Source organism: Oncorhynchus mykiss, chromosome 3 (assembly GCF_013265735.2).
Source record: "Oncorhynchus mykiss isolate Arlee chromosome 3, USDA_OmykA_1.1, whole genome shotgun sequence".
In the NCBI taxonomy this organism is placed as follows: Eukaryota; Metazoa; Chordata; class Actinopteri; order Salmoniformes; family Salmonidae; genus Oncorhynchus; species Oncorhynchus mykiss.
In genome coordinates this window covers 35,085,413-35,105,378 of record NC_048567.1, presented here as the reverse complement: position 1 = coordinate 35,105,378, position 19,966 = coordinate 35,085,413, and the positions used below count along the sequence as shown (strand labels likewise).

The 19,966-nt window shown below is 42.4% G+C and overlaps 1 long non-coding RNA gene across 1 annotated transcript; it reads left to right on the top strand.

Moving 5' to 3' along the window:
• The first annotated feature begins 14,985 nt into the window (after positions 1–14,985).
• Positions 14,986–16,253, top strand: LOC118944512. The gene is made up of 3 exons (XR_005039849.1): positions 14,986–15,198; positions 15,333–15,363; positions 15,744–16,253. It is a non-coding gene; the product is annotated as an uncharacterized LOC118944512 (long non-coding RNA).
• The last annotated feature ends 3,713 nt before the right edge of the window (positions 16,254–19,966 follow it).

The following is a 19,966-nucleotide window of genomic DNA, read 5'->3' as shown; positions in this document are numbered from 1 at the left end:
TGGGCTATTGAACAAGCATCTCACTGAACATGCATCACTAATTTGGTTATTCAATCATTTTGTTGTGTCCGCTTCAAGCCTGTACAACTATACTAGCAGTGGTCTCTGACAAACCAAAGATATGTGACTTATTCAGCACTTTGAGTGCCGTATGGAGCTCTAATGGTTCATAAACAAATAAAATAAATTTTACTGATTAGTGTCTAAATGCATTTGAGTGTTCTGTCATTCACAGTTAATCTGCATTGCTTCCCTTTCAATCTGACATGATTTGATTGTGTTGTGAAGACCATTGAGTTCCAAAGTAACCCTCTGTTTCTCCAAATAAGAGCAACCCCAGCTAGCACATAACGTTCTGAGGACCATATGTTTCTTAGAACTTGGTGAGAGCATGGTTGTCCTTTGGTTATTTTGCCACAATGCTCTGGGAATGGTGCAAGATACCCAGATACATAACATTCTGAGAACAACGTGTTTCTTAGGTGGGAATTTCAGTACATAATGTTTTCTGCAGGTTTCCTCATGGTTCTATTTAAAGGATGTAATCAGAACATTAAGAAAGCTTTCCATAAAAAACAGTTACTAAAAACATTAGTAACATTCAAAGAGTGTTCTACGAATATTATTTAAAAACATTTAGTTTCCGTTCTTAGAACGTTAATAAAACCTCCCAGGAAAACTTTCAGGGAACCAAAGTAAAACATTCTCAGAACCTCCCTGCAACCTAAAAATGTACTGTACGTTCCCAGAACAGATACTTATCGCCTCCGTTCTCAGAACTTTAAAAATTCAGTAGGTCTAAGGCACTGAATCTCAGGGTTTGGCTGGGGGAGCTTTACATGACTCATTGCACTCTAGCGACTGCTTGTGGCGGGCAGGGCGCCTGCAGGCTGACCTTGGTCGTCAGGTGAACAGTGTTTCCTCCGACACATTGGTGCGGCTGGCTTCCTGGTTAAGTCGGCAGGTGTTAAGAAGCGCGGTTTGGCGGGTCATGTTTCGGAGGACGCATGACTCGAGCCCGTTAGCGAATTGCCGAGATGAGACAAGATCAAAATTGGGTAGAAAAAAATACAAGGAAACTACAAGGAAATGTATGGCTTCGGTCCCCAAGCCAGCACATTTGGTTCCTTGGAAGTAGTGGCAATGTAAGTTTTGCTTTCCCGTTGGTTCTGGAAACAAAACCATAAGTTTGTTCCCAGAATGGAAATCATGTTCTGAGAACATGTTTCACTAAGACTTAACACTGCTAGCTTAGTTTGGGTTAACTGATTTGAACTCCAAGCACAGATAGAACATATGGAAATTCAATTGCTTAGGTATTAATCATGCAAACGCATACATTTTCTTGTGGCACGGCGTCAGTGAGATTCTAAACTATGATCTTCTGTTCTCTAGCCATGGAATTAGTCCACTGTGCTACCAGGATTGAGTGAGCATGCCATGTTTTATTTTTACTCATAGAAAGCGGTTTATTTTAGTCTATTCAAACAGACCCCATTTCAAAGGAAACAAGCACTCGTTAACACACAATACGGTTTCCAAGATCGCATAGCAGTTCAGACGTCTTTTGTCCTCGTCTTGTCGTGTCCTGTATATATATATATATTTACAACTTTTTTCACATACATTTTATTTTTATTTTCCATCAACTCATCTTCTAAACACTCTCCTGCAACCAGCCTCACCAATTTATATTTATAAAAAAGTATTATTTACCTCAGATCTGCAATCCTTCAGGAAGCTAGCCAGAAACTCCAGGAGGCTGGCCAGAAACTAGCCAGAAGCTAGCCAGGAGCTAGCCCAGAAGCTAATCAGAAGCTAACCACGGTTTGTGGTCATCGGCTGTCCTTTAGTTCGAAAATCTATCGAAAATCTATCGCCAGTTTTGTACGGCGCAGCGCGGCTCGGAACGGAACATACCGGACCAATTTTTCTCTCCATGTCCCTGGATTTCAACTGCTCTCTGGACATTCATACCCGGATCTCACAGCTAGCTAGCTGCTATCCGTGTGACAGTCGGCTTTCGTCGATTCCGGAGCAAACATCGATTGTTCCGGTGCTAGCCAGCTCCGTCAATCACGCCTGAGTTCCATCATTCACTCCTGGGCTGCAGTCACCTATCCGGACCCGTTTCACTGCCTACGCGGAGCCCCACCGGGCCTTCACAACCGGACTGCCGACGTTATCTACCTGAAGGAGATCCGGCTGGCTCCTCTGTCGCGACGTTACCGGAACGCCCATCTGCGGCCCGCTAACCGTTAGCTGTCTTTCCGGCTGCTATTCTGAATAGACAATCGGACAATTTATTTATTTGAATTATTATGTTTTCTTCTCGGGCCTCTATAACTATATCTATTGTTCTTATTTTTGTTGTTGTGTGATTTGGATTAATCCCCTCTACCACACGGAACCCCACTAATCTACTGACCGAACGCAAGAGGTGGCTAACAACAGACTCCATCCTATGCTAGCTTGCTACCGGTTGGCTTGGCTAGCTGTCTAAATCGCCGTGACCCTAAACCAACCTCTCCACTCACTGGACCCTTTTGATCACTCGACTAAGCATGCCTCTCCTTAATGTCAATATGTCTTGTCCATTGCTGTTCTGGTTAGTGTTTATTGGCTTATTTCACTGTAGAGCCTCTAGTCCTGCTCACTATACCTTATCCAACCTATTAGTTCCACCACCCACACATGCAATGACATCTCCTGGTTTCAATGATGTTTCTAGAGACAATATCTCTCTCTTCATCACTCAATACCTAGGTTTACCTCCACTGTATTCACATCCTACCTTACCTTTGTCTGTACATTATACCTTGATGCTATTTTATCGCCCCCAGAAACCTCCTTTTACTCTCTGTTCCAGACGTTCTAGACGACCAATTCTTATTGCTTTTAGTCGCACCCTTATTCTACTCCTCCTATGTTCCTCTGGCGATGTAGAGGTGAATCCAGGCCCTGCAGTGCCTAGCTCCACTCCTATTCCCCAGGCGCTCTCTTTTGACGACTTCTGTAACCGTAATAGCCTTGGTTTCATGCATGTTAACATTAGAAGCCTCCTCCCTAAGTTTGTTCTATTCACTGCTTTAGCACACTCTGCCAACCCGGATGTTCTAGCTGTGTCTGAATCCTGGCTTAGGAAGACCACCAAAAATTCAGACATTTTAATTCCAAACTACAACATTTTCAGACAAGATAGAACTGCCAAAGGGGGCGGTGTTGCAATTTACTGCAAAGATAGCCTGCAGAGTTCTGTCCTACTATCCAGGTCTGTACCCAAACAATTTGAACTTCTACTTTTAAAAATCCACCTTTCTAAAAACAAGTCTCTCACCGTTGCCACCTGCTATAGACCACCCTCTGCCCCCAGCTGTGCTCTGGACACCATATGTGAACTGATTGCCCCCCATCTATCTTCAGAGCTCGTGCTGCTAGGCGACCTAAACTGGAACATGCTTAACACCCCAGCCATCCTACAATCTAAACTTGATGCCCTCAATCTCACACAAATTATCAATGAACCTACCAGGTACCTCCCCAAAGCCTTAAACACGGGCACCCTCATAGATATCATCCTAACCAACTTCCCCTCTAAATACACCTCTGCTGTCTTCAACCAAGATCTCAGCGATCACTGCCTCATTGCCTGCATCCGTAATGGGTCAGCGGTCAAACGACCTCCTCTCATCACTGTAAAACGCTCCCTGAAACACTTCAGCGAGCAGGCCTTTCTAATCGACCTGGCCGGGGTATCCTGGAAGGATATTGACCTCATCCCGTCAGTAGAGGATGCCTGGATATTTTTTAAAAATGTCTTCCTAACCATCTTAAATAAACATGCCCCATTCAAGAAATTTAGAACCAGGAACAGATATAGCCCTTGGTTCTCCCCAGACCTGACTGCCCTTAATCAACACAAAAACGTCCTATGGCGTTCTGCATTAGCATCGAACAGCCCCCGTGATATGCAGCTGTTCAGGGAAGCTAGAAACCATTATACACAGGCAGTTAGAAAAGCCAAGGCTAGCTTTTTCAAGCAGAAATTTGCTTCTTGCAACACTAACTCAAAAAAGTTCTGGGACACTGTAAAGTCCATGGAGAATAAGAACACCTCCTCCCAGCTGCCCACTGCACTGAAGATAGGAAACACTGTCACCACTGATAAATCCACCATAATTGAAAATTTCAATAAGCATTTTTCTACTGCTGGCCATGCTTTCCACCTGGCTACTCCTACCCCTGTCAACAGCACTGCACCCCCAACAGCAACTCGCCCAAGCCTTCCCCATTTCTCCTTCTCCCAAATCCATTCAGCTGATGTTCTGAAAGAGCTGCAAAATCTGGACCCCTACAAATCAGCCGGGCTAGACAATCTGGACCCTTTCTTTCTAAAATTATCTGCCGAAATTGTTGCCACCCCTATTACTAGCCTGTTCAACCTCTCTTTCGTGTTGTCTGAGATTCCCAAAGATTGGAAAGCAGCTGCGGTCATCCCCCTCTTCAAAGGGGGGGACACTCTTGACCCAAACTGCTACAGACCTATATCTATCCTACCATGCCTTTCTAAGGTCTTCGAAAGCCAAGTCAACAAACAGATTACCGACCATTTTGAATCTCACCATACCTTCTCTGCTATGCAATCTGGTTTCAGAGCTGGTCATGGGTGCACCTCAGCCACGCTCAAGGTCCTAAACAATATCTTAACCGCCATCGATAAGAAACATTACTGTGCAGCCGTATTCATTGATCTGGCCAAGGCTTTCGACTCTGTCAATCACCACATCCTCATCGGCAGACTCAACAGCCTTGGTTTCTCAAATGATTGCCTCGCCTGGTTCACCAACTACTTCTCTGATAGAGTTCAGTGTGTCAAATCTGAGGGTCTGTTGTCCGGACCTCTGGCAGTCTCTATGGGGGTGCCACAGGGTTCAATTCTTGGACCGACTCTCTTCTCTGTATACATCAATGAGGTCGCTCTTGCTGCTGGTGAGTCTCTGATCCACCTCTACGCAGACGACACCATTCTGTATACTTCCGGCCCTTCTTTGGACACTGTGTTAACAACCCTCCAGGCAAGCTTCAATGCCATACAACTCTCCTTCCGTGGCCTCCAACTGCTCTTAAATACAAGTAAAACTAAATGCATGCTCTTCAACCGATCACTACCTGCACCTACCCGCCTGTCCAACATCACTACTCTGGACGGCTCTGACTTAGAATACGTGGACAACTACAAATACTTAGGTGTCTGGTTAGACTGTAAACTCTCCTTCCAGACCCATATCAAACATCTCCAATCCAAAGTTAAATCTAGAATTGGCTTCCTATTTCGCAACAAAGCATCCTTCACTCATGCTGCCAAACATACCCTTGTAAAACTGACCATCCTACCAATCCTCGACTTTGGCGATGTAATTTACAAAATAGCCTCCAATACCCTACTCAACAAACTGGATGCAGTCTATCACAGTGCAATCCGTTTTGTCACCAAAGCCCCATACACTACCCACCATTGCGACCTGTACGCTCTCGTTGGCTGGCCCTCGCTTCATACTCGTCGCCAAACCCACTGGCTCCATGTCATCTACAAGACCCTGCTAGGTAAAGTCCCCCCTTATCTCAGCTCGCTGGTCACCATAGCATCTCCCACCTGTAGCACACGCTCCAGCAGGTATATCTCTCTAGTCACCCCCAAAACCAATTCTTTCTTTGGCCGCCTCTCTTTCCAGTTCTCTGCTGCCAATGACTGGAACGAACTACAAAAATCTCTGAAACTGGAAACACTTATCTCCCTCACTAGCTTTAAGCACCAACTGTCAGAGCAGCTCACAGATTACTGCACCTGTACATAGCCCACATATAATTTAGCCCTATCAACTACCTCTTTCCCAACTGTATTTAATTTATTTATTTATTTTGCTCCTTTGCACCCCATTATTTTTATTTCTACTTTGCACATTCTTCCATTGCAAAACTACCATTCCAGTGTTTTACTTGCTATATTGTATTTACCTTGCCACCAAGGCCTTTTTTTGCCTTTACCTCCCTTCTCACCTCATTTGCTCACATTGTATATAGACTTGTTTATACTTTATTATTGACTGTATGTTTGTTTTACTCCATGTGTAACTCTGTGTTGTTGTATCTGTCGAACTGCTTTGCTTTATCTTGGCCAGGTCGCAATTGTAAATGAGAACTTGTTCTCAACTTGCCTACCTGGTTAAATAAAGGTAAAATAAATAAAAAAAGATCAGGTGTGGCCAATTAGTGTGTGCTGCCAACAGACCTGAACACACTAAACAAGATAGAGATTGAGAGAGTTTTGTTGACGCTGAGAACGGAAATGTATATGCTTTTAAATAACATTCTCAGAATGTTCTTTTTAACGTTACTAAAGTTTTCTTGTTTTTTTTATGGAAGGTTTTCTTAATGTTCCAAGAACATTACTTTAAATAGAACCATAAAGCAACCTGCAGATAACAGTTTGCTGAAGCACTGAAATTCACACAGAAGAACATTTATTTCTTAATGTTCTATGGACGTTCTGAGAACATTACTTTAAATAGAACCATGAGGAAACCTGTAGGAAATGTTATACTTAAAGTACTGAAATTCCTACCTAAGAAACATATGGTTCTCAGAACGTTATGTGATAGCTGGGTCAACAGTCAAATGGTTTATTTTGTCACAGCTCCTCTGAACCTCATGAGCCTTTTTTCCACTCCATTACACGCACAAAGGAGCTACAGTAGTACACAATGGGAGTTTTCTATTTTGGTAGGCCTTATCAATAGAGGATCTATCTCCAGTATCTGAGCCTCGTCTCGGCCTGTTCCTTCCATGAGAAGTGTTCATGAGAAAGAGTAGGACAATGGAGGGCTTGACTTCTTGGGCGGTTTCTACTACAGGTCACATGGACCTAGGAATGTTAGGAACATGACCCTACAGAGCCAAAGATGTGGTTGGTTTGAGCCTTAGTGTCCGAGACTGACACTGGAGGGCTATAACAGCGTTAACGTAACGCTGACTAGTAGAGAGACAGAGGTCAAAGAAATGCATGGGATGACACGGGAACTGTGAGAGCATTCCAGGAAATTATTAAATACATCAATTGTCTTTTGTCACATGGAGCAACAGACAAAAAGCTATTGATCAACGGAAACTAAGTGTCTCCTGCCTTTCCCTTACATACATGCTGCAAAATATTCTCACCTTATCGTCACCTTATTATCTAATTTATATTATATTAGACCCCCTACCTCCTGATCATCTTTAGCACTTCTGTTTATGGCAGTCTAGAGGAGGAATGGGCAACTTGCGTTCTGCCCAACGCATCACCGGGAGCACACTGCATTCCCTCCAGGACACTTACAGCACCCGATGTCACAGGAAGGCCAAAATGGACATCAACCACCCGAGCCACGGCCTGTTCACCCCGCTATGATCCAGAAGGTGAGGTCAGTACAGGTGCATCAAAGCTGGGACCGAGAGACTGAAAAACAGCTTCTAGTCTGAAAAACAGCCCATCAGTCTGTTAAATAGCCATCACTAGCCTGCACCTTAGAGGCTGCTGCCCTATATAAACATGGAATAAATGTTCACTTTAATAATGTTTACATACTGCTTTACTCATTTCATATGTATATACAGTATACTAATGTACAGTGCCTTGCGAAAGTATTCGGCCCCCTTGAACTTTGCGACCTTTTGCCACATTTCAGGATTCAAACATAAAGATATAAAACTGTATTTTTTTGTGAAGAATCAACAACAAGTGGGACACAATCATGAAGTGGAACAGCATTTATTGGATATTTCAAACTTTTTTAACAAATCAAAACTGAAAAATTGGGCGTGCAAAATTATTCAGCCCCTTTACTTTCAGTGCAGCAAACTCTCTCCAGAAGTTCAGTGAGGATCTCTGAATGATCCAATGTTGACCTAAATGACTAATGATGATAAATATAATCCACCTGTGTGTAATCAAGTCTCCGCATAAATGCACCTGCACTGTGATAGTCTCAGAGGTCCGTTAAATGCGCAGAGAGCATCATGAAGAACAAGGAACACACCAGGCAGGTCCGAGATACTGTTGTGAAGAAGTTTAAAGCCGAATTTGGATACAAAAAGATTTCCCAAGCTTTAAACAACCCAAGGAGCACTGTGCAAGCGATAATATTGAAATGGAAGGAGTATCAGACCACTGCAAATCTACCAAGACCTGACCGTCCCTCTAAACTTTCAGCTCATACAAGGAGAAGACTGATCAGAGATGCAGCCAAGAGGCCCATGATCACTCTGGATGAACTGCAGAGATCTACAGCTGAGGTGGGAGACTCTGTCCATAGGACAACAATCAGTCGTATATTGCACAAATCTGGCCTTTATGGAAGAGTGGCAAGAAGAAAGCCATTTCTTTAAGATATCCATAAAAAGTGTTGTTTAAAGTTTGCCACAAGCCACCTGGGAGACACACCAAACATGTGGAAGAAGGTGCTCTGGTCAGATGAAACCAAAATGGAACTTTTTGGCAACAATGCAAAACGTTATGTTTGGCGTAAAAGCAACACAGCTGAACACACCATCCCCACTGCCAAACATGGTGGTGGCAGCATCATGGTTTGGGCCTGCTTTTCTTCAGCAGGGACAGGGAAGATGGTTAAAATTGATGGGAAGATGGATGGAGCCAAATACAGGAGTCTGCAAAAGACCTGAGACTGGGACGGAGATTTGTCTTCCAACAAGACAATGATCCAAAACATAAAGCAAAATCTACAATGGAATGGTTCAAAAATAAACATACCCAGGTGTTAGAATGGCCAAGTCAAAGTCCAGACCTGAATCCAATCGAGAATCTGTGGAAAGAACTGAAAACTGCTGTTCACAAATGCTCTCCATCCAACCTCACTGAGCTCGAGCTGTTTTGCAAGGAGGAATGGGAAAAAATGTCAGTCTCTCGATGTGCAAAACTGATAGAGACATACCCCAAGCGACTTACAGCTGTAATCGCAGCAAAAGGTGGCGCTACAAAGTATTAACTTAAGGGGGCTGAATAATTTTGCACGCCCAATTTTTCAGTTTTTGATTTGTTAAAAAAGTTTGAAATATCCAATAAATGTCGTTCCACTTCATGATTGTGTCCCACTTGTTGTTGATTCTTCACAAAAAAATACAGTTTTATATCTTTATGTTTGAACCCTGAAATGTGGCAAAAGGTCGTAAAGTTCAAGGGGGCCGAATACTTTCGCAAGGTACTGTATTTTAGTCAATGTCATTCCGACATTGCTCATCCTAATATTTATTTATTTATTTTACTTTTAGATTTGTGTGAATTGTTTGTTATTTACTACTGGACTGTTGGAGCTAAGAACACAAGCATTTCGCTACACCCGCAATAACATCCGCTAAATAGAGTGTATTCAGACCACTTGACATTTTGTTACATTACAGCCTTATTCTAAAATGGATTAAATCGTTTTTTTCATCATCGATCTAAACACTATACCCCATAATGATAAAGCAAAAGCAGGTTTTTTGAAATGTTTGCAAATTTATGGTTCGACCCTGGTTCGATTCCAGGCTGTATCACAACCGGCTGGGATTGGAAGTCCCATAGGGCGGCACACAATTGGCCCAGCATCGTCTGGGTTAAGGTTTGGACATGGTAGGCCGTTGTTGTAAATAAGAATTTGTTCTTAACTGACTTGCCTAGTTAAATAAAGGTTTAAATAAATAAAACTACAGACCCTGGTTCGATTCCAGGCTGTATCACAAGCGGCCGTGATTGGGAGTCCCATAGGGTGGCGCACAATTGGCCCAACGTCGTCCAGGTTAGAGTTTGGCAGGGGTATGCCATCATGGTAAATAAGTATTTGTTCTTACCTGACTTGCCTAGTGTCATGACTCTCGCTCCTGGGTGAGGATCAAAGAAATCCCCCCCCTCTCTCTCTCCCATCAGAGAGGAAGGGGGGAAGTTGGGCTGGTTTTATGACTTAACAACCGGTTGTAAACTTTCTCTCTCTTGCCTTTGCAGTATTGAGAATGGAATGTCTGAGTGTTACAACAGAGAGATACTTGCCAGTATTTTAACATCAAAATATTGGACATTGAAACAATATGTCTAACATAAAGAATGTGGGAAATGGTTGGTGGGAATAGAAACAATAATCATGTCATATCAATTAGCATTTTGTGATGTCATTACGGATGGTATAACAAGTGTAACTCTGAAAGTAGTCACGTCCGAGTTACCAGATTTACATCTAAATGTTGTAAAACGTATATAATTAAATATGGAACTATTTGTGAAAAGATATCAATGTGATTTTAGCCTTCTAAATGTTTTTCATATAAACTTTTGCCAAGTCAATAACCATGCCCACGTCTGCACAGACATTGTGGCAAGGTGATGGAACCGCCCTCCAAGGTGGGTGCTACAAAGAACTCGCTGAATAATTAACATATTAGACCAAAACATGCCAGGTTGCTGCCGGTGTGTAAAGTGGTCCTAGCTGTACCCTGAATAATCAAACATTGAGACCAGAGAACATGAGAATCATCCACATGTTGAAATAGTTACATCTCCACAGACCAGTATACCTGCAGCGCGAGCGGAATACGTTGAAATAATTGTAATTTAAATACAGACCAGACAGAGTGGAGTGGTGGGTACACGACTGACAAATGGTTTAAAACTACCAGACCAGAAAATGCCAAGACTCTGAAACTCTCGAGTGAAGAAGATAAAGACTACATCGGAGCATTCAGTCTGCAGCTGTATTGAGTACTTTAGTCTAGTAAACTTGACCAAAGACCACCGCGTGTGGAACATTTAAAGGATCCAGTCTAACGAAGACGAGAGCGGAAGACATCTGACGGACACTCCAGGACAAAATAACCTACTACAACTACAAAGGACATTGTGAACTCTGGTGGACAAACCAGAGACTTACATCGAACTACTCGCCATAGTCGATTGAGTGGTTTCAACAGAGATACGACAAAGACAGAAATATATCTACGCGTAAATAAACTCAGCAAAAAAGAAACGTCCTCTCACTGTTAACTGCATTTATTTTCAGCAAACTTAACATGTCTAAATATTTGTATGAACTTAACAAGATTCAACAACTGAGACATAAACTGAGCAAGTTTCACAGACATGTGACTAACAGAAATTGAATTATGTGTCCCTGAACAAAGGGGGGGATCTAAATCAAAAGTAACAGTCAGTATCTGGTGTGGCCACCAGCTGCATTAAGTACTGCAGTGCTTCTCCTCCTCATGGACTGCACCAGATTTGCCAGTTCTTGCTGTGAGATGTTACCCTACTCTTCCACCAAGGCACCAGGCCTACAAGCCCTCAGTCCAGCCTCTCTCAACCTATTGCGGACAGTCTGAGCACTGGTGCAGGGATTGTACGTTCCTGGTGTAACTCATGCAGTTATTGTTGCCATCCTGTACCTGTCCCGCAGGTGTGATGTTCAGATGTACCGATCCTGTGCAGGTGTTGATACACATGGTCTGCCACTGCGAGGATGATCAGCTGTCTGTCCTGTCTCCCTGTAGCGCTGTCTTAGGTGTCTCACAGTACAGACACTGCAATTTATTGCCCTGGCCACATTTGCAGTCCTAATGCCTCCTTGCAACATGCCTAAGGCACGTCCACGCAGATGAGCAGGGACGCTGGGCATGTTCTTTTGGTGATTTTCAAAGTCAGTAGAAAGGCCTCTTTAGTGTCCTAAGTTTTCATAACTGTGACCTTAATTTCCTACCGTCTGTAAGCTGTTAGTGTCTTAACGACCGTTTAATAGGTGCATGTTCATAAATTTTTTATGGTTCATTGAACAAGCATGGGAGACAGTGTTTAAACCTTTTACAATGAATATCTGGATTTTTACAAATTATCTTTGAAAGACAGGGTCCTGTAAAAGGGTTGTTTATTTTTGTTTCCATAGTTTATGTATTGCATTCTTTTTCTGAATGAGCGGTTATTAGGGTGTGAAGTATTTGTCTTTCTGTGAGTGTAGCTTACAAATGTCCCGATAGTTGAATTGCTTTGTCTCTCCCTTTCCCTCTCTTTCTGAATCCTCCATTTTGTTATAACCAAACTGTCATGATTTGTTAGTCCTCTAGGGACTTCTCACTGCATTTTGTTAGTAATCAATATAATCTATACTGTGTGCATGTTTATGTAATTCTGTGTGATTATTTAGTTAGTTAGTAAAGAAATAATTAAGCCAATTTGTGTATCACTGAATCATCCTTTAGACTAGGGTTTGTGCAGATTTATGAAGTCAACGACATTCAGAATGAGACTGATATGAGGTCATAATAATTAATAATTTACTGTTGTTTATGTAATAGATATTTTTATCTTTAGAGTTTAAATCGGGAGATAGTAACTCAGTAAATAACTTTTCCCGTGGTGCCCCAAGATTGCTACTGAGTTCATTGTTACATGATTAATTTAACCGTGTAATAATGAAACATAGTTAATTACGTATCCCTTCACGCGCCAATCCCTTTAGCGAGATCGATTTGACAACATCCAGTGAAATGGCAGCGCGCCAAATTCAAACTACAGAAATATCAACATTCAACATTCATGAAAATATATGTGTAATACATCAAAATAAAGCTTAACGTCTTGTTAATCCAGCCGCTGTATCAGATTTCAAAAAGGCTTTACGGTGAAAGCAGACCAAACAATTATCTGAGGACAGCTTCCCGCACATGAAAAGAAATTCAACCAGGCCGGTGAGACAAAAAAGTCAGAAATAGCCATATAATAAATGCCTTACCTTTGATGATCTTCTTCGTTTTGAAATCCCAAATGTCTCCTTGACAGAAAGAATGGTTGTTTTGTTCGATAAATTCCTTCCTTGTATCCCCAAAATGTAAATTTATTTGGCTCGTTTGATTCAGAAATACACAGGTTCCAACTCGACCCAACATGACTACAAAGTATCTAATAAATTACCTGTAAACTTGGTCCAAACATTTCAAACAACGTTTCTAATCCAACCTCAGGTATCCTAAAATGTAAATAATCAATCAAATTTAAGACGGAATAAACTGTTTCCAATACCGGATAAAAAACAATGTGTTCCATTTAATGCGCACCAAAACAGTAGAGTCCATCTGGAGTGACACTTACAAAGAACAGCCCTACTACTTCATTTCTCAAAAGAAAAACATTGAACAATTTCTAAAGACTGTTGACGTCTAGTGGAAGCCATAGGAACTGCAACCAGGTTCCTCATAAATAGGGCTTCCCATAGAAAACATGGTAAATACAATGACCTCAAAAACATTTTCCCTGGACGGATTGCGCTCGGGGTTTTGCCTGCCTAATCAGTTCTGTTATACTCACAGACATTATTCTATCAGTTTTAGAAACTCAGAGTGTTTTCTATCCAAATGTATTAATTATATGCATATCCTAGCTTCTGGGCCTGAGTAGCAGGCAGTTTACTTTGGGAAAGCTTTTCATCCGGATGTCAAAATACTGCCCCCTCGCCTTAAGAAGTTATTAATTGAGTTGATAAGATAACAGTCCTCACATTAATGATAGTCACGTCTCGACACTAGTTAAATAAAAGGTTAAATATATATATTTTTTAATGGCAACATGAGAAGAATTTGTTATAAAATTGCTACATTTTCTCTCCGTCTCATGGCAAAATGTGTAGCATTGCAGGAAATTAACATTCAACTTTAAAAAAAATCTCTATGGCAGCAAAACAGGCCAGTGAAATGTTTTGTCCGCTAGGTGGTGGGCCCTCAAAAGGCTAGGGCTACAGGTAAAATTAATTTAGTTGAGAGTTTAATTACTTAACTTCCCAAATCAGTTCCTTGAATGTTTGGGGTATGGATGTGAGTACGCAGACCTACTCATCACCCACTGCGGCGCGTTATGATGAGTTCCGATTTGTTTGTGGCCCCCAACAAGTGTCGATTTTAGCATGTAAATCTTGGTTGGTGCAAACTCAACAAAAAAAATGTATGCATGCCAGCAAAGCCCATACACAACACAACACAAAACAATACATTAATTGCACTATAACGATGACAAACGGTGCCCACAACCTGTTATGGCCTAGATAAAGCTGTCCCAACAGCAGTCCCAACACCTTACCACTTCTATCAACGGTATAAACGATATCAGAGGAGCCTTGTCTGGCAGCAAAATAGTTAATTCAGCCTCATTTACTGCCTTTTAAAAAAACATAGCTGACTTGCTTATACACATTTGGTTTCTACTGACAATTGAGATGTACAAACTATGGCATGAGGGGACGACGAGTGGATAAGAGGCTTCCTGTAATTTCGATTAATGAGCGGACATGGTCCATATAACTATTTGTTCAGCACTTTTGAAATGTACAGTGACAGAATTCAGAACATGGGCCGTTCTTACAGTATTCTCCCTGTACACAAAGTCAGAACCGTAGGATAAATTAAGGGGGCATATACTCAGTCAATGAAAGCCCTTACAATATTGGATGATGACAATTCTCTAAAACAGGCTATAGGCTACACGTGCACCACCAAGTCAGAACAGTAGGCTGTTGTGAGGGGAAAAGGGACCAATTATTAGGGGGAAGCACATGGGCTACTAACAGCTTACTACACAACATAAATGTAGTTTTACCTTCTTAGTTACAGTACACTGGCATAATACATAATTTATGCAGCAGCATACGAGACATTTTTAGACTTGCCTTGTTGTGCTGTGCTCACTTGAACAGGAAGGTGACGTGGTGGTCCTTTTGTAGGAAAATTTCATCAAAGTATTTTATGGATGTGATTTCACATTAATTGCAGGGGGTTGGCAAGAGAGTATGTGTGTGCATGTGGTGGGAGGTGTTAGTCAGAAGAATTTATGCAGAAGAGTTATGCTGATTCCACATTTCACAGACGTACAGTAGCAGGTGTGTTAGGGTGCGTGGGTGGGTGTGTGTGTGCGTGACTTTATTTGGGTGTGCATGTGTGTGTGCAGTACACGTGTGTGTGTGTCTGTGTACATGCTTGGGAGTTGTCCGTGGAATTTTAGGAGGCTGTGTTAAGTCTGAAGATTAAAGGAATCCAGACACAGGACAGTGTTTATCTATTCTACATCAATACAATTCTTTGAGAGGGGAGTGCCTTGTTTCTAGGAACCCAAAAAAACTACATTTCAGCAGCGTTCAGGTAAACATTGAAGGTTGCCACAACCTCAACCTTTTGGTTCTTCTCTCATGTACATGTGGATGTCCTGTTTTCTAACCTGAATTTCTCTTTCTGCCTTCAATCCCTCCACTCACTGGACACCACACTGAAAACAGGAATCTTTATGCCTGGTTCCACAGTAATTATGTAAGTCAGTGATTTACAGGACAATGACACTACATTTCTATGGAAATAAACCATGACACAGGGTTGTGATGTGCATGAGATGTTTAGATTCTCCACCTGTGTGTCAACTTCTACTCTTACAGGTTTGAAAGGGGGTGCTATTCAATTAAACAAACAATGACGTACTGTACCATAGTTACGCAGTTAGTAGAATATAAACATTACTTTCCCTCTTTCGGAAGATCTGCTATAAGCATAACCATTATCAGCAAGGTATCATCAATCAAATTGTATCTACTATAACTGGAATTATTAGGGATAGGTTAGTTTGCATTTTACTTGACTAATAATGTGACTGGACTAAGCCGTCATTGCTCGTGTTGTGGCCTGTGTGTTGTCAGTGCATGGTACCCATTCTGCTGGTGGTGCATTCATCTCCTGGTCACCCAGAAGCAGATGTCACCAGGAAGACGGAGCGACTGTCACGACTTCCGCCGAGGTCGGTCCCTCTCCTTGTTCGGGCGGCGTTCGGCGGTCGACGTCACCGGTCTTCTAGCCATCGCTGATCCATCTTTCATTTTCAATTGGTTTTGTCTTTTTTTTCTACACACCTAGTTTTCATTATCCAATTACATGTTAATGTATTTAACCCTCTGTGTCCCCCATGTTTGTTGTGCATGATTATTTCTACGTTCAGTTCGGTTCATGATGGTTGGTTTTTTGACGGGTGCTGTGTTCACCCGTGCGTAATATTTACCGTTATTTGGTCGTGTATGTTGTTTACCGTGTGCCTTTATTTTTTGAGTAAAGTACATTGCTCACTCATTTTGCTCTCCTGTGCCTGACTTCATGCACCAGCTACACTCACCTTCTGACAGCGACAGACTGCCGTGGCCAGGTTGAAGGTGTCTCCTCCCTGCAGCAGCCCACAGATGTAAGATGAGGTCATTATTTGCTGTGGAGCCTTTCTGTTTTCTCTCTGTTCTCTCCCTGTTTTCTTTCTGCAATTCCAGGTGATGGTACTCTGGTGGTAAATTCATGGAGGGTGGAATTGCATCGCTGTAAAGATTTTTGAATTCGATTAAAATACTATGCGTCTTTGCAGACTTTAGAAAAGAATATGCATTATCCACCAATTAATGAAAAGTTTGTGAAAAGAAGCAGTGTTCATATAAGCGATTGGAAAGTGTCCAAATATAATAAGTTTGTGTTTATTTGTTGTTTCTCATAAATCATCACGATGCCCCATGCATTAACACAGTGAGTGATTTCTCCCACTCTATTTTTTTGTATTTTTATAGATGCTGTTGTAGACAGCAGGTGAGACGGCAGTGTTCAAAAGGAGTGTAAGTCTGAATAAACCCCCTGTTCAAAACAAATATACCCTGTAAACAATAGACAGGCAAAAGTGGGGCAACCCGTGCTGCCCTGGCCACTGTGGGCGGGCTGTGGGCTGTCATTGCCATGGTGCCAGCCAGGTCCTCCAGATATGCTGAGAACAAGGAGGAGGACATGGGTAAATCCTGTGTTTACATGCTTAGTGTACTCTGTGTGTGTTGTCGCAAACAGCTACCAGTTCCCTTCACAGCAGCAGCCAGCGTGGGCAGCTAGGGGTGTCAGCAATTCTCTCTCTCTCTCTCTCTCTCTCTCTCTCAGCCTCAGGCTATAGTATATTGATATAACTTCCTGTGCTGGTGTGCTTTTGTAATTGCTGTTTGTTGCAGTAAAAATACTATTGGCTTGGCTTTCCTCCCTCAAAATGAGCAAAATACAAATATGCAGAGTTGTGCGCTGGATTGTAAAAACATTGTAGGCGAATTGACTGCATAGTTTGTGCTATGGGAGGTTGCTGGTGATCTTTTAACTACATCTGCCACACAGCCGTGCCCAAGACCAGTTCAATGGAGCTGTGGTGTTTTCTCCTTTTTTTTATTCAGCAACTGAAATGGCCAGAGAGGTGATGAGGTACAAATATTGTGGCCACAATTGAACTGAATTCAGTTATCTTTGCCTGGATGGCCAGACAGCACCAGCAACATAGCTCTCATCTCATCAGAGTAGGAATTTACTGTTCTTATATGCCCTCACACTTAACATCGAGCAACTTATCAAAAATAACAACTTACTGGTACTTCTACAGATTTCAAGCTAGAGGTATGGCCTAAATTATTTAATGATCAATTATGTTGTAGCTATGCTTCTTCAATATAATCGTATTGCTTGAAGGGTTTGATGTCAGAAACCGAGAGTTATTTCCATAATTCCTGACTTTGTGGCTCACATCAGTCTGCGCTTAACGGTGGGCCTGCTTTGTCCCGTCCCACCTTGTTGTAGCGTACCTTCAGGGGCAGTAGTAATCTAAAGCTCTGGGTTAAGAGTAGTGTGTAGTGAGCCCACCGCCGCGGACACTACATTAGCATGTCAAAGCCTCCCCAGGCTCTGGATATATTTGGAAAGCCAATTTGGAATGACAAAGTCCTGAAAGACACAGCTGAGCCACAATATAGGCCTGATTAAGTTCTTCCTCCCACGGACCAGCTGCTCCACTGACCCATCCGTCCCACAGCAGCATCTCAATTCACAATATTAATGTAAAGAAAGGAGAGGGGATATTCATCCATGTGGGTAGCAATAGAGGAAGGGAAAGCTATTTTTTTTTTTACACCTTAAAGATTTTCTTTCCCCATATACTCTAAACATCCGTCTGATTTATTAAAATCTGTGACAATTGAATGGTCCTCTTGGTGAAAAAAATATTGGTTGTCTTGTAATTGCCAGAAGGTGCTTTCATCGAGAAAAAGTTATCTTTGGTGGTGAGTGACATTATTACCCTTCTCCCTGGGCTAATGTAAATAGATGTGGCAGCTGAGATACAAACAGGCTGCTGTTTCTACTGAGTTTTATGACGGTAACACATTTAGAACAGAAGTGATCCTTGTCTTGAATGATTCCACCCAAGGCCGTTGTACAAACCAAATCACATACACATGGTTAGCAGATGTTAATGCGAGTGTAGCGAAATGCTTGTACTTCTAGTTCCAACAGTGCGGGGGGGGGGGGGGGGGGGGGGGGTTGAGGGTTAGCAAAGGGTGGGTGCGGCCCGTCAGAAAGTCCAGGGCCCAATTGCACAGGGTGAGGTTGAGACCCAGGGCCTCCAACTTGATGATGAGCTTGGAGGGTACTATGGTGTTGAATGCTGAGCTATAGTTAATGAACAGCATAGCTATTCCTTTTGTCCAGATGGGGTAGGGCAGTGTGCAGGGTGATACCTTCCTCCTATTAGGGAGCACTGACACAAACTGGCTACGTGATTTGTCACTTCCCTAACTATATTGTGTGCTGAATGACAGGATACCAGTTGCGACCTTTAGGCCCCACTCAACATGTTTTCCTGGATTTGTGTTTGACGTCCTAATGGAAATGGACTGCTTCCTCCACTCTCAATTTCCAGCACGCCACATACACCTGGCCTACTAGACTAGATCTACAGGAACACACACACACTCACACACACACACACACACACACACACAGAGAAATTACATTTCTAAATTATGAAGTTCCTAAGACACACATAGAATAAGACAAACGATGAGAAGTAGAACATGTATTGGATCTGCCTCAGTGGTGCGAGCAGCTCTCCCTGCTACAAGGGGGCCATTGCATAAGTGGATTTGAGCCAGGGAGAAGGGGACTTGTTTGGAGTCATTGATGCAGTGATCTATATTTGGAGCCTGAGCCCGGAGAAACGGATGTGCACGGCTAAAAATAGCCTGAATACCCCAGTTTGGGAAGCTTGTTCCATTCCACTTTCCTGCCACAAGGAGACTAACTGAGCATGCTCTGGAGAACTGCTTCTGATTGACCAATAACAGCACAGGCAGCGTGGGAGGGAGTCTGGGAAAAGAGAGGGGGATGAGGGAGAAGAAGGGAGAGGATGTGGAGACAGGAAGAGGCTTGTAGTTTTGTGTTGTGATAGGCCAGTGAGGAATGATACAGAAATAAGTGGTTGGCTCTAGTCAGATCAATTACATATGAAGGTGCAACATCGAGTATACCAATACAGACATGCAGTCCCCAGTAGACAACATTAGCCAAACATTACGGAAAGTCAGATCAGCCGTTGCATTATTGTTATTTCACACAAATTTCATCATAGGCTACAACACATCAAATGAATTGTTTGTGGTACAATTACATTGTGTTCTAACGAATTGTCAAACACAAAACATTTCTAAGTGGGCATTTTAAGGATCTCTGTCTTGATTCCTTGTCACAAGTAGTTACACTCCCACACAGCAAACAATTAGGAGAAAAACAAGATGGTATAGCTGCAGGGTCCAGAGAGAAGTTGTCTCAAGGCCTCACTCAGCATGCTTCAGTTCGGCAGTTTGAACCAAACAAGTGTGCTCATATACCACAGGAGGTTGGTGGCAACTTATTTGGGGACGACGGGCTCATGGTAATGGCTGGAGCGGAATCAGTAGAATGTTATCAAATGCATCAAGCACAATGAGAAAAGAAACGGCAATAGTACTGTTTCTGCATTTTGAGACGTCGTAGCCACTTCCTTAAAATAGTCAGAATTAATCTAAGATAACTCAGGGAAAATTACACCCTTTTG